This window comes from Crocuta crocuta, unplaced genomic scaffold (assembly GCF_008692635.1).
Source record: "Crocuta crocuta isolate KB4526 unplaced genomic scaffold, BGI_CrCroc_1.0 scaffold132, whole genome shotgun sequence".
Lineage (NCBI taxonomy): Eukaryota > Metazoa > Chordata > Mammalia > Carnivora > Hyaenidae > Crocuta > Crocuta crocuta.
Window position 1 is genome coordinate 2,740,741 of NW_027528611.1, and position 17,776 is coordinate 2,758,516.

A 17,776-nucleotide genomic window follows, 5' to 3' on the forward strand; every position below is an offset into this window, starting at 1 on the left:
TGTGATTAGTACAATGTTAAAGAAAACAGAAAGTAACAATTCAATGACTGAGTCTTCTTCCAAAATGTGAATCACCTGAAATTCTAAGACATTTCAAACTCTATAAAATACTACAGTTTGGGTTGCTTAGCCCACTTTTCATAGCATGGTCATCATTGTAGCCTTTATCTTCAATGAGAGACTGGAGAAAAGTGCTAAAGACTGAAAAGCCATCACAGATTGGATCTGAAAGTGTCTTAGCACAAATTGTCCTCCATTACTGAAAAAAAAATACCCCAAAGCAACTTATGTTGTACAGTAAAAGGGGCCTGTGGTGTGATTTTTAAATATGAAGAGCTATGTAGAATCACTAGGCTTACAGAACAGTAGGTCTGGGTAACATTAGGTAGCTGCGTCTAAATATGTTAACTATCACAAAGCCTAATATTAGAATTGTAGCATGAGCCTCACACATATCTGATTTAGACTATATTTAGATGAGACATTGGACTTAGACCTTCAGGTTCATGACATGTAAGAAGGACATGAATTTTGGGGGGCAGGAGCGGAATGCTCTGGTCTGAATGTAACCATCCCCAATGTTGTGTGTTTAAATCCTAATCCCCAAAGTGGTGGTATTAGAAGGTGGGGCCATTGGGAGGTGATTAGGTGAGCATTATTTTTAATTACTAATGGGATTAGTGTCTTTTTAAAAGGCCTCAGAGAGATCCCTCCTACTTTGCATCCCCTCCTGCTTTCAACAGCAAGAACATGGCCATCTACGAAACAGGAAGTGAGTTCTCACCAGACACCAAATCTGCCAGCACTACGATCTTGGACTTCCCAGCCTCCAGAGCTGGGAGAAATAAATTTCTGTTGCTTAAAAGCCACCGGTTCAGTCTCCAGTATCTATTACAGCCACCCAATTGAACTAAGACATCATGGCATGAGGATAAAATGATGAATAAAGTATGATTTCCTAGAGCTCCCAAACTATAAACAGACATTGCCAGAGGGAGTGTCATGGACTCCTAAATGACAAGGTGATGATGAGAGGTACAGTACTATGGAAATATAAATGAGAGGAAGGGTAAGAAAGAATGTGGATCAGGGCAAACTACTAAGAAGAAATGACATTGGAGCTGGGCATTAAGAATGTGTAAGATTTGCCAACTATACTTCAATTAAAAAGTTTGTTTGAGGGACGCCTGGGTGGCTCAGTTGGCTCATCTGATTCTTGATTTCAGCTCAGGTTATGATCTCACAGTCCGTGAGTTCAAGCTCCGCATCGGGCTTTGCACTGAGCATGGAGCCTGCTTGAGATTCTCTATTTCTGCCCCTCCCCTCCTTGTGTGTGCACTCCTCTCTAAAAAAAAAAAAAAAAAAAGTATTTGATAAAAGAATACATAGGAATTATATGATAAAAGAGGAAATACACAGGAAATACAGGGCTCAGAGGAACATGATAAATGATACCAAGTAAAGGTAATCAGTGGAATCCAAAAAACTCAACAGGACAAATGAGCCAGTTTCTACAACAAGTAAATTGAAAAACAAATACAAAAATGAAGGATGGAAAATCTATAAATTCAGAGACTTAAGAATGGAATGTGTGGACCTTGTTTGAATCCTTTTTTTAAAAATGTTTATTAATTTTTGAGAGACAGAGACAGAGTGCAAGTGGGACTGGGGCAGAGAGAGAGGGAGACATAGAATCTGAAGCAGTCTGCAGGCTCTGAGCTCTGAGCACAGAACCAGATGCAGGGCTCGAACTCACGAACTGTGAGACCTTGACTTGAGCCAAAGTCAGACATTTAACTAGCTGAGCCACCCAGGTACCCCTGAATCATGATTTAAACTAATTGGAAAAGAACATGAGAAAACTTCTGCTTCTAAGTAAAATGCAGTAGGAAGTGGCAGAGCATCCTCAATGTCAAGAAAAAAAAATAAATGAATAATGAAATAATATTTTGAAAGGTATTGGAAGGTTGTAGAAGCCAAGAAGAGTAAAAGAACTCCAAATTAAGAGAGAAAAGACACCTTCCTAGGTGAGTTGAGATTATTGGCCATTTTTTTCCTTCAAGGTTATTTGCTGAATCTGGAATCAAGCTTTTCTTAAGCAGAGGGACTCTGCCAGGAAAAATACAAAATTAATGAAGCTCTTGATGTTCACTTAAGCTGTGGTGACAGATTGACTGGTTTTCTCTTAGAGACACTAACTGAGTTCCAGGGCCACTCAGGAGGCTAGAGATTGGTCTACAAAGGCAAAATGAAATCTCCCAAGTCTCAAGTACCTTTGTCTAGACACAAAGTCAATGAGAAGAAGGGGCCTTTAATAAGCATACAAAAGATCTTGCCTTTGAGACATTTGGAGGCAGAGATAGACTGAGCCTAACTAAAGCCACAACACAGCTCAATTTCTAATACAGTTAAGCATGATCAGTCCCTCACTTTCTTGCCTAATAGGAAGTATGTATCCTATGTAGGAAGAAATAACATTGACTTCAATCCCTCTTTTTTGCACAACCTCCAGCATATCATTTTTATTTTTTTATTTATATTTTTAATAAATTATTTTAAAGGTTTATTTATTCATTTTGAGACAGAGACAGTGAGAGTGGAGGAGGGACAGAGAGAGAGAGGAAGAGAGAGAATCCTAAGCAGGCTCCCTGCTGTCAGTGCAGAGCCTGATGCAGGGCTCAAACTCACAAAGCTGTGAGACCTGATCCAAAACTAAGAGCTGGGCACTTCACCAACTGAGCCACTCAGGTGCCCCCTCCAGTATATAATTTTTAAAAGTCACAAGGTATTTGAAGAGACAGGAAAAATGCTTGATAATTAAGGGGAAAATAAGTATACAATAGAAGCTGTCTCAGAGAAGATCCAGGTATTGTAGTTAGCAGCGAAAGACTTAAAAAAAAAAAAAACTATTATAACTATATTTAAGAAAGTGGAGTAAAAGATGGACAAAAGTAATGAAAAAATGGGTAATTTCAAAAGAGAGTTATAATCGATAGAAAAATAATCAAATGGACATTCTAGGGCTGGAAACTGGACACTCACTGGACACTGTGTTATCAACAGACTCGACAGAGCACAAGCTAGGATTATATTACTGAAAGACAGTAAACACAAGATCTTCAAGTTGAAGTACATAGTGAAAAACAAAGAAAAAACAGAAGAGAATATTCAAGACATGGAGGGCATAGTCTAATGATCTAATGTACGTGTACAGGAGTCCAAGGAAGAGAGAAGGTAATATTTGAAGATACATTGATTGAGAAGTTGCCAAAACATGAAAGATAGCAACTCAAAGATTCAAGAGGCTTAGCAAACCCTAAGCAAAAGAGGGGCTCTGGGTGGCTCAGGTGTTCAGCTCAGGTCATGATCTCATAGCTTGTGGGTTCAAGCTCTGCATCGGGCTCTGTGCTGATGACTCAGAGCCTGGAGCCTGTTTTGGATTCTGTGTCTGTGTCTGTTTCTGTCTCTCTGTCTCTCTCTCTCAAAAATTAATTTTAAAAAGATTTTTTAAAAAACCTAAGCAAAATAGAAAGAAAACCAAGTGTAAGGGCAGCCAGAGAAAAAGACACATACTTGCAGAAGAGCAACTGTAACACTTACTGCTGACTTTTTAACAGAACCTATGGAGGCCAGAAGACCAAAGGGTGACATCTTTCAAGTTCTGAAAGAAATGAAAAATTTTCTGACCTGAAATTCTGTACCCAGTGAGAATATCCTCTAAAAATAAAGATGAAATAAAGATTTTATTTGACAAATTAAGAGAATTCATTCACTCTACAAGAAATACTAAAGAAAGTTCTTTAGTCTGGAGTACCTGACTGGTTCAGTTGGAAGAGTGTGCAACTCTCGATCTCGAGGTTGTGAGTTCCAGCCCCACACTGGGTGTGAAGATTGCTTAGAAATAAAATATTTAAAAATAATAATAGAGGGGCGCCTGGGTGGCTCAGTCGGTTAAGCGTCTGACTTCAGCTCAGGTCATGATCTGATGGTTCGTGGGTTTGAGCCCCACATTGGGCTCTGTGCTCACAGCTAGCTCAGAGCCTAGGGCCTGTTTCAGATTCTGTGTCTCCCTCTCTCTCTGACCCTTCCTTGCCCATGCTGTCTCTATCTCTCTTTCAAAAATAAATAAAACATTAAAATAATAATAATAATAATAACAATAGAAAATTCTTTAGGCTGAAGGAAAATTACTCCACGGGGAAGTTCAGAACTGAGAAAAGGAATGAAGAGCATTGGAATGAAGAGCATGTATTATATGTAAATACATATAAAAGAATATTGACTGTAATCATTTAAAGCAATAATAACTATATTGTGTGCAATTTATAACATGTTAAAAGTATAGGTCTACAAAGATGCAAAAGGCAAGATGGTAAATGGAGGTAAGCTGTTCACAAAGTGGTAAAGAACTAATTTAAGGCAGATTATAATAAGGTAAAGGTACATATTATATCCGGAGAAACTATTAAAATAATAATGCAAAGAAGGTATAATTAAAAATTAATAAAGAAGAGGGCCGCCTGGGTGGCTCAGTTGGTTAAGCATCCAACTTTGGCTCAGGTCATGATCTCACAGTTCATGAGTTCAAGCCCTGGCATCAGGCTCTGTGCTGACGGCTCAAAACCTGGAGCCTGCTCCTGATACTGTGTCTCCCTCTTTCCCTACCCCTCCCTCACTCACGGTCTGTCTCTCTGTCTCTCTCAAAAATAAATAAACATTAAAATAATTTTTAATTAATAAAAAAGATAAGTGGAATAATAAAAAGGCTTCATTAATCCAAAGGAATACTGGAATAAGAAAACAATATAAGGGACAAGTAGAAAAGAAACTCCAAGATGGCAATCAAACTCAACTATATCCATAATTAAATAAATTAAGTATTCTAATTAGGATACAAACGTTTTGGGAGGTACCTGGGTGGCTCAGTCGGTTATGTAGCCAACGCTTAATTTCAGCTCAGGTCATGATCTCACAGCTGGTGGGTTTGAGCCCTGCATTGGGCTCTGCTCACTACATGGAGCCTGCTTAAGATCCTCTGTCTCCTTTCTGGTCCTCTCCTGCTCACTCTTGCTCTCTCTCAAAATAAATAAATAAATAAATAAATGTTAAAAAAATTTAAGATACAGACTTTTTTGAATTGCTGTTTAAAAATGACCCAACTATATTTATGAGAGACACACTATAAATATGAATATGCAAATATATGCACCAGTAGAAGGATGGAAAAATATAACAAGCAAATACTAACCAAAAGAGAGCTGCGGTGGCAGCTGTTAATATCAGACAAAGTAGAATATAAGATAGAAAATATTCCTAAAGGTTAAAGGGGGCCATTACAGAGTGATGAAAGGGCCAATGAAACAGGACTACATAACAATCCTAACTTTGTGTGCACATAATAACATAGTTTCAAAATACATAAAGCTGGCTCAGTCAGTAGAACGTGTGACTCAATCTCAGAGTTGTGAGTTCAAGCCCCACTCTGAGTGTAGAACTTACTTAAAAATAAAAGATATAAAGCGAAATGACAAAAATAAGAGGAGAAATAGACAAATCTCAGAGCACAGTTGGAGACTTTTAACATAATTCTCTCAGTACAGAAACAAAGGATTCTAAAGTCCTTGTGTTTTTCAGGAGGAGGATAGAGATGGTGATTAGTGCCATATTTCAGATTAAATACGCAGAGCAGGAGTGCCTGGGTGGCTCAGCCCGTTGCGCATCCGACTCTTGACCTTACAGTCTCTACTGTCAGTGCAGAGCTCACCTCAAATCTTGTCTCCCTCTCTCTCTGCCCCTCCCCTGCTCGTGCGCACACACTGTCTCAAAAATAAACATAAAAATAATAATAATAAAAGAAAATAGTAAAAGTAGTTACATAGTTCAAAAAATAAAAAACTACTCAAAAAGTTAAGTCAGTGAAAAATCTTGCTCCTAGCCCTGTTCCACGCTCGCATTCCCATATTCCTTTTTCCCTACCCCACCCAGATAACCACTATTATTACTTCCTTTTGTGTGCTTCCAGGACCGTCAGTATGTCTTTATGTAAAAACAGCAAGTATGGTTATTTCTTTATGCAAATAGGGGTAAGTATAAACATACAGTCTTATGTTCCCTTTTTTGTTTTGCCCAAATGGTTATTAAATATGTTTGACAGCTTTCTTTTTTACAAAAACGATCTTGGAGATTCCTAATATCGATCCTGATCTGAAGGAGGGTTTTTATATTTGACTGATTAATTGATTTCTTTTCTTTTCTTTCTTTTTTTTTTTTGGTTCTCAGATTTCAGTTTTTATTTTATTTTATTTTATTTTATTTTTTGTTTAAAATTTTTTAACGTTTATTTATTTTTGGGAGAGAAGAGAGTGCAAGCAGAGGAGCAGCAGAGAGAGGGAACACAGAATCCAAAGCAGGCTTCGGGCTCTGAGCTGTCGGCACAGAGTCTGACGCAGGGCTTGAACTCACAAACCATGAGATCATGCCCTGAGCCGAAGTCGGATACCTAACTAAGTGAGCCACCCAGGTGCCCGAGGTCAGTTTTTATTTTAAACAGCTTTATTGAGCCATAACTGACATGTAATAAATTGACACATTTTTTTAAGTGCCCAGGTTGATGTTTTGACCTATGTATCTACCCATGAGATCATCTCCACAATCAAGATGAACATATCGATTACTCCAAAAAATTTTCTTGTGCCTGCTTATAAGACCGTGCTCCTGGCCCTCTCTAGCCAAGTCTCCATTCCCTGACAACTGCTAATCTGCCTGCTTTCATTAGAGATTGGTTCTCATTTTCTAGACTTTTGCAAAAATGGAATGACACAGTATGTGCCGTTTCTGGGGAACGTGAGCTGGCTTCTTTAGCTCAGCATAATTAAGAGTCATGCATGTTGCCACATGTACCAAGAATTCATCCCTTTGTATTGCTATGTAGTTTTCCATTGTGTGGGTATCTCACAGTCTGCTTATCCATTCAGCTGCTTATGGACACAGGTTGTTTCCAATTTGGGGTATTACAAATAAAGTTGCTATAAACAGTAATGCAAAAGTCTTTGTATGGACAGACACTTTCACCTCTCTTAGGAATGGAATGGCTGAGTCAAATGGTAAATGTGTGCTTAACATTTTAAGAATTTTCCAAAATGTGCTGTTTTAGATCTCCACCAGCAGTGTCTGAGAACTCAGTTGCTCTCTCTCCTCATCCACACTAGTTTTGTTCAGTCTTTTTAATTTAAGACTTTATGACAGCTATATAGGTATATTTCACTGTGGTTTTAATTTGCCTTTCTCTAATGACCAATAATGTTGAAAATGCTCATATGCATATTTTATATTCATGCATCTTTTAGTTTTATTCATTTGCAGTATGGTTTTTCTGATTTGATTTCATTGATTTCTACTCTGATCTTTATTTCTTTGCTTTGTTTGTTTTGGGTTTCATTTGCCCTTGTTTCATTAGATTCTTTTTTTATATGATTTTTAAAGTTTTTAAAAAATGTTTATTTTTGAGAGAGAGAGAGAGAGAGAGAGCAGGGGAGGGGCAGAGAAACAGGGAGACAGAATCTGAAGCAGGTTCCAGGCTCTGAGCTGTCAGCACAGAGCCCAACGCGGGGCTTGAACTCACAAACTGCGAGATCAAGACCTGAGCTGCAATCAGATACTTAACCGACTGAGCCACTCAGGTGCCCCTCTTTCATCAGATTCTTAAGGAGGAAGCTGATGTCATTGATTAGAGAACTTCTGTTTTAATACTGGTGTTATAATGCTATAAATTTCCATTCACATAGTGCTTTAGCAACATTCTACAAATGTTAATATGTTATGTTTTTATTCAGTTCAAAATACTCAATGATTTCACTCTTGATTTCTCCTTTGACCCTGGGTTATTTAGAAGTGTGTTATTTACTTTCCACATATTTATGGGATTTTTAGGTACCTTTCATTGATTTCTAACTTAACTGCTTTGTGGTGAGAGAACATACTTTGCATGATTTGATTCCTTTAAAATTTTTTGAGACTTGTTTTATGATCCAAAAAAAGTCCACCTTGGCAAATGGTCTGTGTGCGCTTAAACAGAATGTGTTCTGCTGTTGTTGGGAAGATTATTTTATAAATGTCAATAAGGTCAAGTTGGTTGATAGTGTTGTTCAAATCTTCTAAATCATTACTGATTTCCAGTCCACTTGTTCTATTGATTATTGACAGAAGGATATTGAAAATTCCAACTATTGAGGCCCCGGCCTGGCTCAATAGGAAGAGCATGCAACTTTTGATCTCAGAGTTGTAAGTTCAAGCCCTACATTGGGTGTAGAGACTACTTAAAGTAAAATACAATAAATCTTTTTTTTTAATATTTTTATTCATTTCTAGGAGAGAGAGAGAGAGAGACAGCGTGAGCAGGGGAGGGTCAGAGAGAGAGGGAGACACAGACTCTGAAATAGGCTCCAGGCTCTGAGCTGGCAGTCAGCACAGAGCCCGACGCGGGGCTCGAACCCACGAACCGCGAGATCATGACCCAAGCGAAAGTCGGACGCTTAACCGACTAAGCCACCCAGGCGCCCCTAAATACAATAAATCTTTTTAAAAAAGAAAAGAAAAAGAAAATTCCAACTACCATTATAAGTTTGTCTATTTCTCCTTGCATTCTGTTAATTTTGCTTATGTATATTGATCCTCTGTTCTTCGATTCTTAATACTTAGCTTTGTTATGTCTTCTGGATGAATGGACACATTCATTCCTTATGAAATGGCACCCTTTGTGCCTGGAGATAGTTTTGCTCTGAAATTTACATTGTCTAGTATTATTCTTTAGAATAGTGTTACCATGGTAAGTCTTTTTTCTATCCTTTTATTTTTAACATATTTGTATCTTTATATTTAAAATGAGTTTCTTTTTGTAACTTTGTTCCCTCTCTCCTTCCCCCATGGTCTTCTGTTAAGTTTCTCAAGTTCCACTTATGAATGAAAGCATATGATATCTGTCTTTCTCTGACTGACTTTTTCACTTAGAAGGCAAACCATAGAGACTTAAATACAAAGAACAAACAGGGTTGATGGGGGGTGGTCAGGGCAAATAAGTGATGGGCTTTGAGGAGGGCATTTGTTGGGATGAGCACTGGGTGTAAGCAATGAATCATGGGAATCTACCCCCAAAACCAAGAGCACACTGTACACACCATATGTTAGCCAACTTGACAATAAATTCTACTTTTAAAATTAACTAATTAATTAAAGTGGGCTTCTTGTAGGTGGCATATAATTTGATCCTATTTTTTTCTCTGAAAATCTCTCACCTTTATTTGAGATATTTAGACCCCTGCATATAATGTGATTACTGATAGGGTTAGGTTTGAGTCTATCATCTTGCTATTTTTTATTTGTATCATTTGTTCTTTGTGCCATTTTTCTTTTCTCTGCCTTCTTCTGGATTAATCGAATATTATTAGTAATTTGATTTTATCCTTTTTGTTAAATTGTCAGCTACAACTCTCCGTTGGATTGTTTTAGTTGTTGCTGTCAGGTTTATAGTATACGTATTTAACTCATCACAGTCTACCTTCAAGTAATAGTGTGTGACTTCATGTATAATATAAGAACCTTACAGCTGTGTACTTCCACATCTTCCCTTCCAGCGTTGGTGCTATTGCGGTCATACATTTTACTTCTAAGTATGTCAGAAGCCCTCAACTATATTGTTATCATTTTTACTTTAAACAGTCAATTATCTTTAAGAAGATTTAAATAAGAAGAACAAAATGTCACTGCTTATCCACATTGTGTTTCTATCCCTCTTGAATCCTAGGTGTAGATCTGTGCTTCCATCTGGAATCATTTTCCTTCTGCTTGAAGGACTTCCATGAACATTTCTTGTAGCCTAGGTCTTCCAGATTTTTTATGTCCAAAAAAAGGCTGTATTTAATCCTTGGTTTCAAAAGACATTTTCACTAAGTAGAATCTAGGTTTGACAGTTTCAGTATTTTTCTTAAATATTTTTTATTTATTTCTAGGAGAGAGAGACAGAGACAGCGTGAGCAGGGGAGGGTCAGAGAGAGAGGGAGACACAGACTCCAAAACAGGCTCCAGGCTCTGAGCTGGCAGTCAGCACAGAGCCCGACGCGGGGCTCGAACCCATGAACCGCGAGATCATGACCTAAGCAAAAGTTGGATGCTTAACCGACTAAGCCACCCAGGTGCCCCTAGTTTAAGTATTTTTAAAAAGCTGCTCCACACTCTTCTGCCTTCATGGTTTCTTTTCTCTCTTCTTCCTTCCTTTCTTTCTTTTTCTTTTTCTTTTTTTGTTCACATCATTTGTTTTTTATTTTTTTTACATGATAAGAGGCATTTTTGTTTGTTTGTTTGTTTTTGTTTTTTTTTATGTACATAATTGGTTTTTTTATATAGTTTATTGTCAAGTTGGTTTCCATATAACACTCAGTGCTCATCCCAACAAGTGCCCTCCTCCATGCCCATCACCCCCCTCCCCCTCCCCCACCCCTTTTTCTTTTTCTTTTCTTTTTTTTGAAGGAGAGCATGAGGGCAGGGGAGAGAGAGACAGAGAGACAGAGAGAGAATCCCAAGCAGGCTCTACACCCAGTGAGGAGCCCAATGCAGGACTCAATACTACGACCCCGGGATCATCATGACCTGAGCTGAAATCAAGAGTCAGTCGCTCCACCAACCGGGCCACCCAGGCGCCCCTGGCTCGCCTGGTTTCTAAAGAGAAATCTGCTGTCATCTTTTTTGTTGTCCCCCTTTTGAAGTTGTCTTGTAGCAAACTGATACTCTGGGTTTGGTTTTCCCCTCTTCTACTTTCTTTTTTTTTTTTTTAATGTTTATTTTTGAAAGAGAGAGAGACAGAGTGCGAGCAGAGAAGAGGCAGGGAGAGAGGGAGACACAGCATCCAAAGCAGGTTCCAGGGCTTGAACCCACAAACCGTGAGATCATGACCTGAGCCAAAGGCGGACTTTTAACCAACTGAGCCATCCAGGCGCCTATTTATTTTCTTTATTCTTTCTTTCTGTGTTTCATTTTGGATGGCTTCTGTAGTGAGAGCTTCGGTTCACTGATTGGTTTCCTCCTATCATGTCTATTCAGCTGTTAATCCCATATAGGAAGTTTTTTCATCTCAGACATTATTGTTTTCTTCTCTAGAAGTTCAATACTGATCTTTTTTTAAATATATCTTTCACATTTCTACTTAATGTTTTTAATATTTCTTATAGTTTCCTAAACATACAGACTACAGTTATAGTTGCTTTCATGTACTTTTCTACTAATTCTATCAATGTACATTCTGATAGTGCCAATTGGTTGCTTTCCCTTCTCATATTTTTCTGCTTCTCTGCACACACATTAGCTTTTACTGGATACTGGACCAATCATATTAGATATTGTAAATTTTATCTTTGGGGGGATAAGATATAATTGTATTCCTATAAAGATTCTTGAGCTTTGTTCTGGGATATGGTTAAATTGGTTGGAAACATTGTCTTTTAAAGTTTATTTTTGAGAGAGATAGAGACAGAGCATGAGCTGGAGAGGGACAGAGAGAGAGGGAGACACCGAATCTGAAGCAGGCTCCAGGCTCCGAGCTGTCAGCACAGAGCCTGATGCAGGGCTTGAACCCACGAACTGTGAGATCATGACCTGAGCTGAAGTCCGACAATTAACCGGCTGAGCCACACACGTGCCCCAGTTGGAAACATTTTGATCACTTCAGGTGATGCTTTGTTAGGTGATACCAGAGCAGCATTTAGTCTAGGGCTAGTTTTCCCCCAAAACTGAGAGAAAATCTTTCTAAATATACCCAATGCTCTGAATGTTGGATTTCACATAGTCACAGGAGCCTCGTGCTTGAATTAAATTTGTGTTATTTTATAAATCTGCATGTGGAAACTTTTTTGAGCTCACAATATAGATTTGTTTAAATAAAGTTTTTCATTCTAAAAGTAATACTTGCTCTTAAATGAAAATCTACAAAATACAGAAAAGCAGGGGGGAAAAATCCCTTGGACTTCTGCTTCCTAGAGATAAATTCTGTTAACATTCTGAAGTACTTCCTTTGCTTTGCTAGAGAGCTCAGCCTTTCTCACAGCAATGGAAGGATTCTCCCCTCCCAACGTTATAGAACTTTCTAAAATCTCAGCAAGTTAAGGTGGTTGTTCGATTAAATCTTGGAGAAAAATCACCCATGCTACCATGCATTTCTTGTTCTCAAGACTTTTTTTTTTAAGTTTATTTGTTTATTTGGGGGGTTCAGAGAGAGACAGAGAGAGACAATCCCAAGTAGTCTCCATTCCATGCATCAGCACAGAGCCCGATGCAGGGCTCCATGTCACAAACCATGAGATCATGACCTGAACCGAAATCAAGAGTCAGGGATGCTCAACCACGTGAGCCACCCAGGCGCCCCTCAAAGTGACTGATAAACAACCCGGGAAACACTGCTGGCTGCCCACACCGGGCCCTCCAGGCAACTTCCAGGCCTGCAGATTTGTTTCTACATCCTTTCTTTAGATTTAATCAATTTAAGGAACTTGCAGGCAATTGCAGAAACTACGACCATTCTCTCACAGTTTTAAAAATTTTTTAATGTTTATCTATTTTTTGAGAGAGAAAGACAGACAGAGACAGAGCACAAGAGGGGGGGAGTGAAGAGAGAGGGAGACACAGAATCCGAAGCAGGCTTCAGGCTGTCAGCATGTAGCCCGACATGGGGCTTGAACCCACAAACTGCAAGATCATGACCTGAGCCGAAATTGGACACTTAACCAGCTGAGCCACTAGGCACCCCCCTCACCCTCATTTTTAGGAAGCCTTGGGTCATGGCTTCTCCAGTCTCGGGGTAAGTTGTCCTGGGCCAACCTGTGATGTCAGCAGTTTACCTCCAGAGTTTTTCACTTAGGGAGCATTTGAGTGCTTGCCAAGTGCTGAGCATTATGCTAGTCTGGGTTTTTACAGAATGACTGGGTTTTTACAGAATGACTCTGCTCTGGAGGAAATAATAGGCTGGAGGAGGAGACAGCATAAAACCCAAGGGTCATAATGCTAAGCACATTGATCCCCATTTTGAAAATGCTGCAGGGCTTTAAGGGCAAAGGAGGCAGGACTCTATGTCGCCCTCTGCTGGGAGCATCAGGAGAGCATTTTAGTTTCGGCTGGTTGGTTTGTTTCTGGTTTTTACAAGAACACCAAACATACTTTATTAGCTCAAAAAAGTAGCCATACAAGGCATATTAAGTAGAAACATACATCAGCAGTCAAAGGGTTAGCGTTATATATAATTATAGCTTTTCTCTTTTGTAGTCTCGCCAATAGCCAAAGGGATATAAAATAACATTTTGTGGCAGAGGTTAGGAAACTGAGGGGCACTCACCATTAACAAAAAGACACAAGAATGGATTGGACCACCTTAGTGAAAAACATCTAGGACAGAACTGTAAATTCAGTTCGATACTAAAAAGCAAATACTAGAAATGGATATTACTTCCCAAATAGACCACTCAAGTAGTATCTCATACTATTCTAAGCGACAAAAAAGTGTGAAGTAAACTTATTTACAGATACAATGGTTGTATAGTGCCTTTTAAATCTGAAATTTAGATTTCAGATTTTCCATTAAAAATTAACTGCACTGAAACTCTATAAATTGTACTTAAGCAACTTGGTCATCAGGGTTTACAACAAAGAGAAATATTGCCATCCAAATTATTAGTTACAGTTTAACAATTACCTCAATATAAGCAGCCATGGGAGTTACTTTTGTATGATTTATTTGGGCAGCTTCTAGTCTCACTTTCTTCATGGTTCACAAACTTACCATGGAAAGAGGAACTCCTCATGAGAATCAATGATTAGACTCTACATGTCAACTTAAGAGTCACAGACAGGGGGCTTCTGGGTGGCTCAGTCGGTTAAGCATCCGCTCAGGTCATGACCTCGCAGTTCATGGGTTTGAGCCCCATGTCGCTTTGCACTGGCAGCGTGGAGCCTGCTGCAGGTTCTCTTTCTCTCTCTGCCCCTCCTCCACTCACTCTTTCTCTCAAAAGTAAAAAAACAAACACTTTAAAAATGTTTAAAAACACACACAGGATTACATTGCAATAGCTGTTCCAAATGTCTGGAGTGAAAGGAGTTCTGGTTGTTGTTTTTGTTTAGTGTTTATTTCATAATCATAAACTTAACTCTGCAATCCAGCTAGATTCAGAGGGGGGTAAGGAAAATATGGATCCCACGGACCCACAGCAAGAGCACAAAGATTATAGGGCATTTTGAGCAGATGGGGGTAAAGGGGCAGCTCCTCGGCTCAGAAGGAATAGTCTTTTTTTTTTAAATTTTTTATTTATTTCTAGGAGAGAGAGAGAGAGACAGCATGAGCAGGGGAGGGTCAGAGAGAGGGGGGAGATACAGATTCTGAAATTGGCTCCAGGCTCTGAGCTGGCAGTCAACACAGAGCCCGACGCAGGGCTTGAACCCACGAACCGCGAGATCATGACCTAAGCGAAAGTCGGACGCTTAACTGACTAAGCCACCCAGGTGCCCCAAGCAATAGTCTTAGAGTAAAGATAAAAACACAAGTCAAATGTATTGGATGCGTCCAAAGTTAGTCATGGTGATTTTCTTGCTGGTCTTGCCGTGCCTGGACCCAAAGCATCCGCGGTTTCCACAAGATTCCTGCCGTCTTTCACCCGGCCCAAGACCACGTGCCTGTCATCCAATCACTCAGCGCAGATGAAGAACTGGGGAGTGTTTGTGTTGGGTCCAGTACTCGCCATGGACGAGATGCCAGGACCTGTGTGCTTCAGGATGAAATTCCCATCATCAAATTTCTCCCCATAGATGGACTTGCCACCAGGGCCATTACAGCATGTGAAGTCACCACCCTGGCATATAAATCCCCGAATAATCCTGGGAAAGCAGGAACCTTTATAATCAAATCCTTGCTCCCCAGCGCTCAGAGCACTGAAGTCCTCTGCTGTCTTTGGAACAGAGATGCCGCCCCAGGGCTCGCTGTCACCGGCAATGCCGAAGAATACCACTGTGGGGTTGACCACGGCTGGTCCGCTGGGGTGGCCCCAGGGCGGTGGCATCTGCAACACCCCAAATGTCTGTTTTAAGTTAAAGAACTCATTGACCTATTAATAGCTAAGGCCTTTAAATAAAATTTTACCACCAACTTGGGGTGCCTGGGTGGCTCAGTCAGTTGAGCGTCAGACTGCAGTTCAGGTCATGGTCTCATAGTCTGTGAGTTCGAGCCCCTCGTCAGGCTCTGTGAAGACAGCTCAGAGCCTGGAGCCTACTTCAGATTCTGTGTCATCTTATCTCTCTGCCCCTGCGCTCCTTGCACTCTGTCTCTCTCTCCCTCTCAAAAAAATAAACATTAAAAACAAAACTCTACTACCAACTGAATAAATCTGAAATTTTAAGAAGTGTTATTTAGAAAACCAGTTTACTTAACAGTTTACCTTTTGCAGAAGAGACATGGAGACTGAATATAAACTATATCAACACTTAACTGAACTCTACTATGCCCCTGTGGCCAGAAAATTGCATTTTTTTCCCCCTAAAATGAAAGCAGTCTTTATTTTTTGGACTTCCAAAGCTTACTTTATGTATCTACAAGCACCACTGCTTTTGGAAGATTATAGATAAATTCTTTAAAAAAAAAACTTAAAAAATTAGTCATACTCCAGGTGCCTGGGTGGCTCAGTCCGTTAAGCGTCGGACTTTGGCTCAGGTCATGATCTTGTGATCTGTGGGTTCGAGCCCCATGTCGGGCTCTGTGCTGACAGCTTGAAGCCTGGAGCCTGCTTCGGAGTCTGTGTCTCCCTCTCTCTCTGCCCCTCCCCCGCTTGCACTGTGTCTCTCTCTCTCAAAAATAAACATTAAAAAAAAATTAGTCTTACTGTTGAAACACTGACCCAATATAAATAATTTATTCTTCAATAAGGAATAGAATTCTTTATAGCAAGTGCCCCAGCGTTGCATCACTCAATTACCAGATGTTAAAAACCAAACTGTTACATCAGCAAAATGTTTCTGTAGCCTCACTGAACACCTGTAGCTCTATCCTCTGTTGTCTCAATAGGCACCACACTTATCTAAGTAGCAGCAGATCACATCTGACAGACACTAACACTAAGCTTATATATTGTACTGAAAGAGCCTTACATGGACATGTGTCTAATACACATAAAAGCAGATCTAGTTGATGCCCTTTGAGAACAGGAGAGTTTCCTTTGCCTTGACTGGTTCCTGTTCTCACCAGGGAACTCTCAACTTTCTATTTATAAGGATACTCTTTAAAAAAAAAACAACAAAAAAAACTCCCATAACATTGACGGTAAAGGAAGCCAACCGCTCCATCCCATGTCATGCGTCTGCAGGTTACGGCAGGGCGGATATACCGCAGGCTAAAAGGGAAAGTCCTATTTAGCGATATCGCAAGCCACGGCTCAAAATACATGTAAGAACCAGGGTCTTTTTAATGTTCCAAAAGTCCTGTTACAGCGGAGGAGTGAAACAGACACAGGGCATGAACATCAAAACCAAAGTTGAGGTTCCACTGTTGAATTGGGGCATAAAGCGATCTGCTATGGCCACAGAAACTCATGGAGAAGAGGGGGTCACCTTGCCCAGAGTCCCTGAGCAAAAATGTACCTGCAGCTTTCCCTTCAGGGAGGGCTTCCGGGGCGCCTGGGTGGCTCAGTCGGTTAAGCACTCAGATTCGGGTCAGGTCATGATCTCACAGTTTGTGGGTTCGAGCCCCGCATTAGGCTCTATGCTGACAGCTCAGACCCTGGAGCCTGCTTCAGATTCTGTCTCTGTCTCTCTCTCTCTCTTTGCCCTTCCCTTGCTTGTGCTCTGTCTCCAAAATAAAAACACATTTAAAAAAAAAAGGGGGGAGGGGGCTTCTGCTCTGTAACACTCTCCAGCAACGGGATTCCTTATAATCAGAAGCAAATCAGACAGGAGGCAGTGGATGTAATCAATCTGTGGATAGCTGTCTCCAGATGCCTGACGTTGCTTCTGCCCACGTGACTGCAAACACAGGGTGATTCTGTGCCACAATTAGCTTGGGAAATGGCAAAACTGTCCCCACTTATCAGGTATTCCAGCAGCTAACTTTGGTCCCACTTAATATAACGAATTAGCCTGTGCAGTGACTTCAGTGTATGTATTTGTATATTGGGAGAGGTGTCAACCTTCTGCAATATACTAAGCCATCTTCTTTTTCTAAGCTTTTCTTCTTTATCCTCCATAGAAGCCAAATATGGATCAAATGTATCAAAAAATGAATGTGGTTTCACAGGGGCTGAATGCTTACGTAACCAAATGCCATTTTGGAGCTAAATCGGAGCCAGCAGGAAAAGGGCGTTTCCAAGATTATTCAGACAGGTGTATTAAAAGGCTTAATTAAGACAGGTGTATTTTTCTTTTATTAGAAAAGAAGGGCTTTAACTACTTTTTGTAAGTTCTCATGGGAAAACACAAGCCCACAGTATCTTGCAACCTTTGTCCCACAGACTGACTTCCTTTCAGGGGTCCAAACAGAGGGACATATTGAAATACTGGTGTCTGGGGAGGCTGAGTGGCTCAGTAAGTTAAGTATCCGACTTCAGCTCAGGTCGTGATCTCGTGGTCCATGAGTTTGAGTCCCGTGTCAGGCTCTGTGCTAACATCTCAGAGCCTGGAGCCTGCTTCAGATTCTGTGTGTGTGTGTCTCTCTCTGCCCCTCTCCCACTTGGGCTCTGTTTCTTTCTCTCTCAAAAATTAATAA

At 40.1% G+C, this 17,776-nt stretch overlaps 1 pseudogene; it reads right to left on the minus strand.

The window, feature by feature from the left end:
* Positions 1 to 14,714: 14,714 nt before the first annotated feature.
* LOC144224006 (suppressor of cytokine signaling 5-like) overlaps positions 14,715 to 17,776 on the minus strand; it is a 5,617-nt pseudogene continuing 2,555 nt past the window's right edge.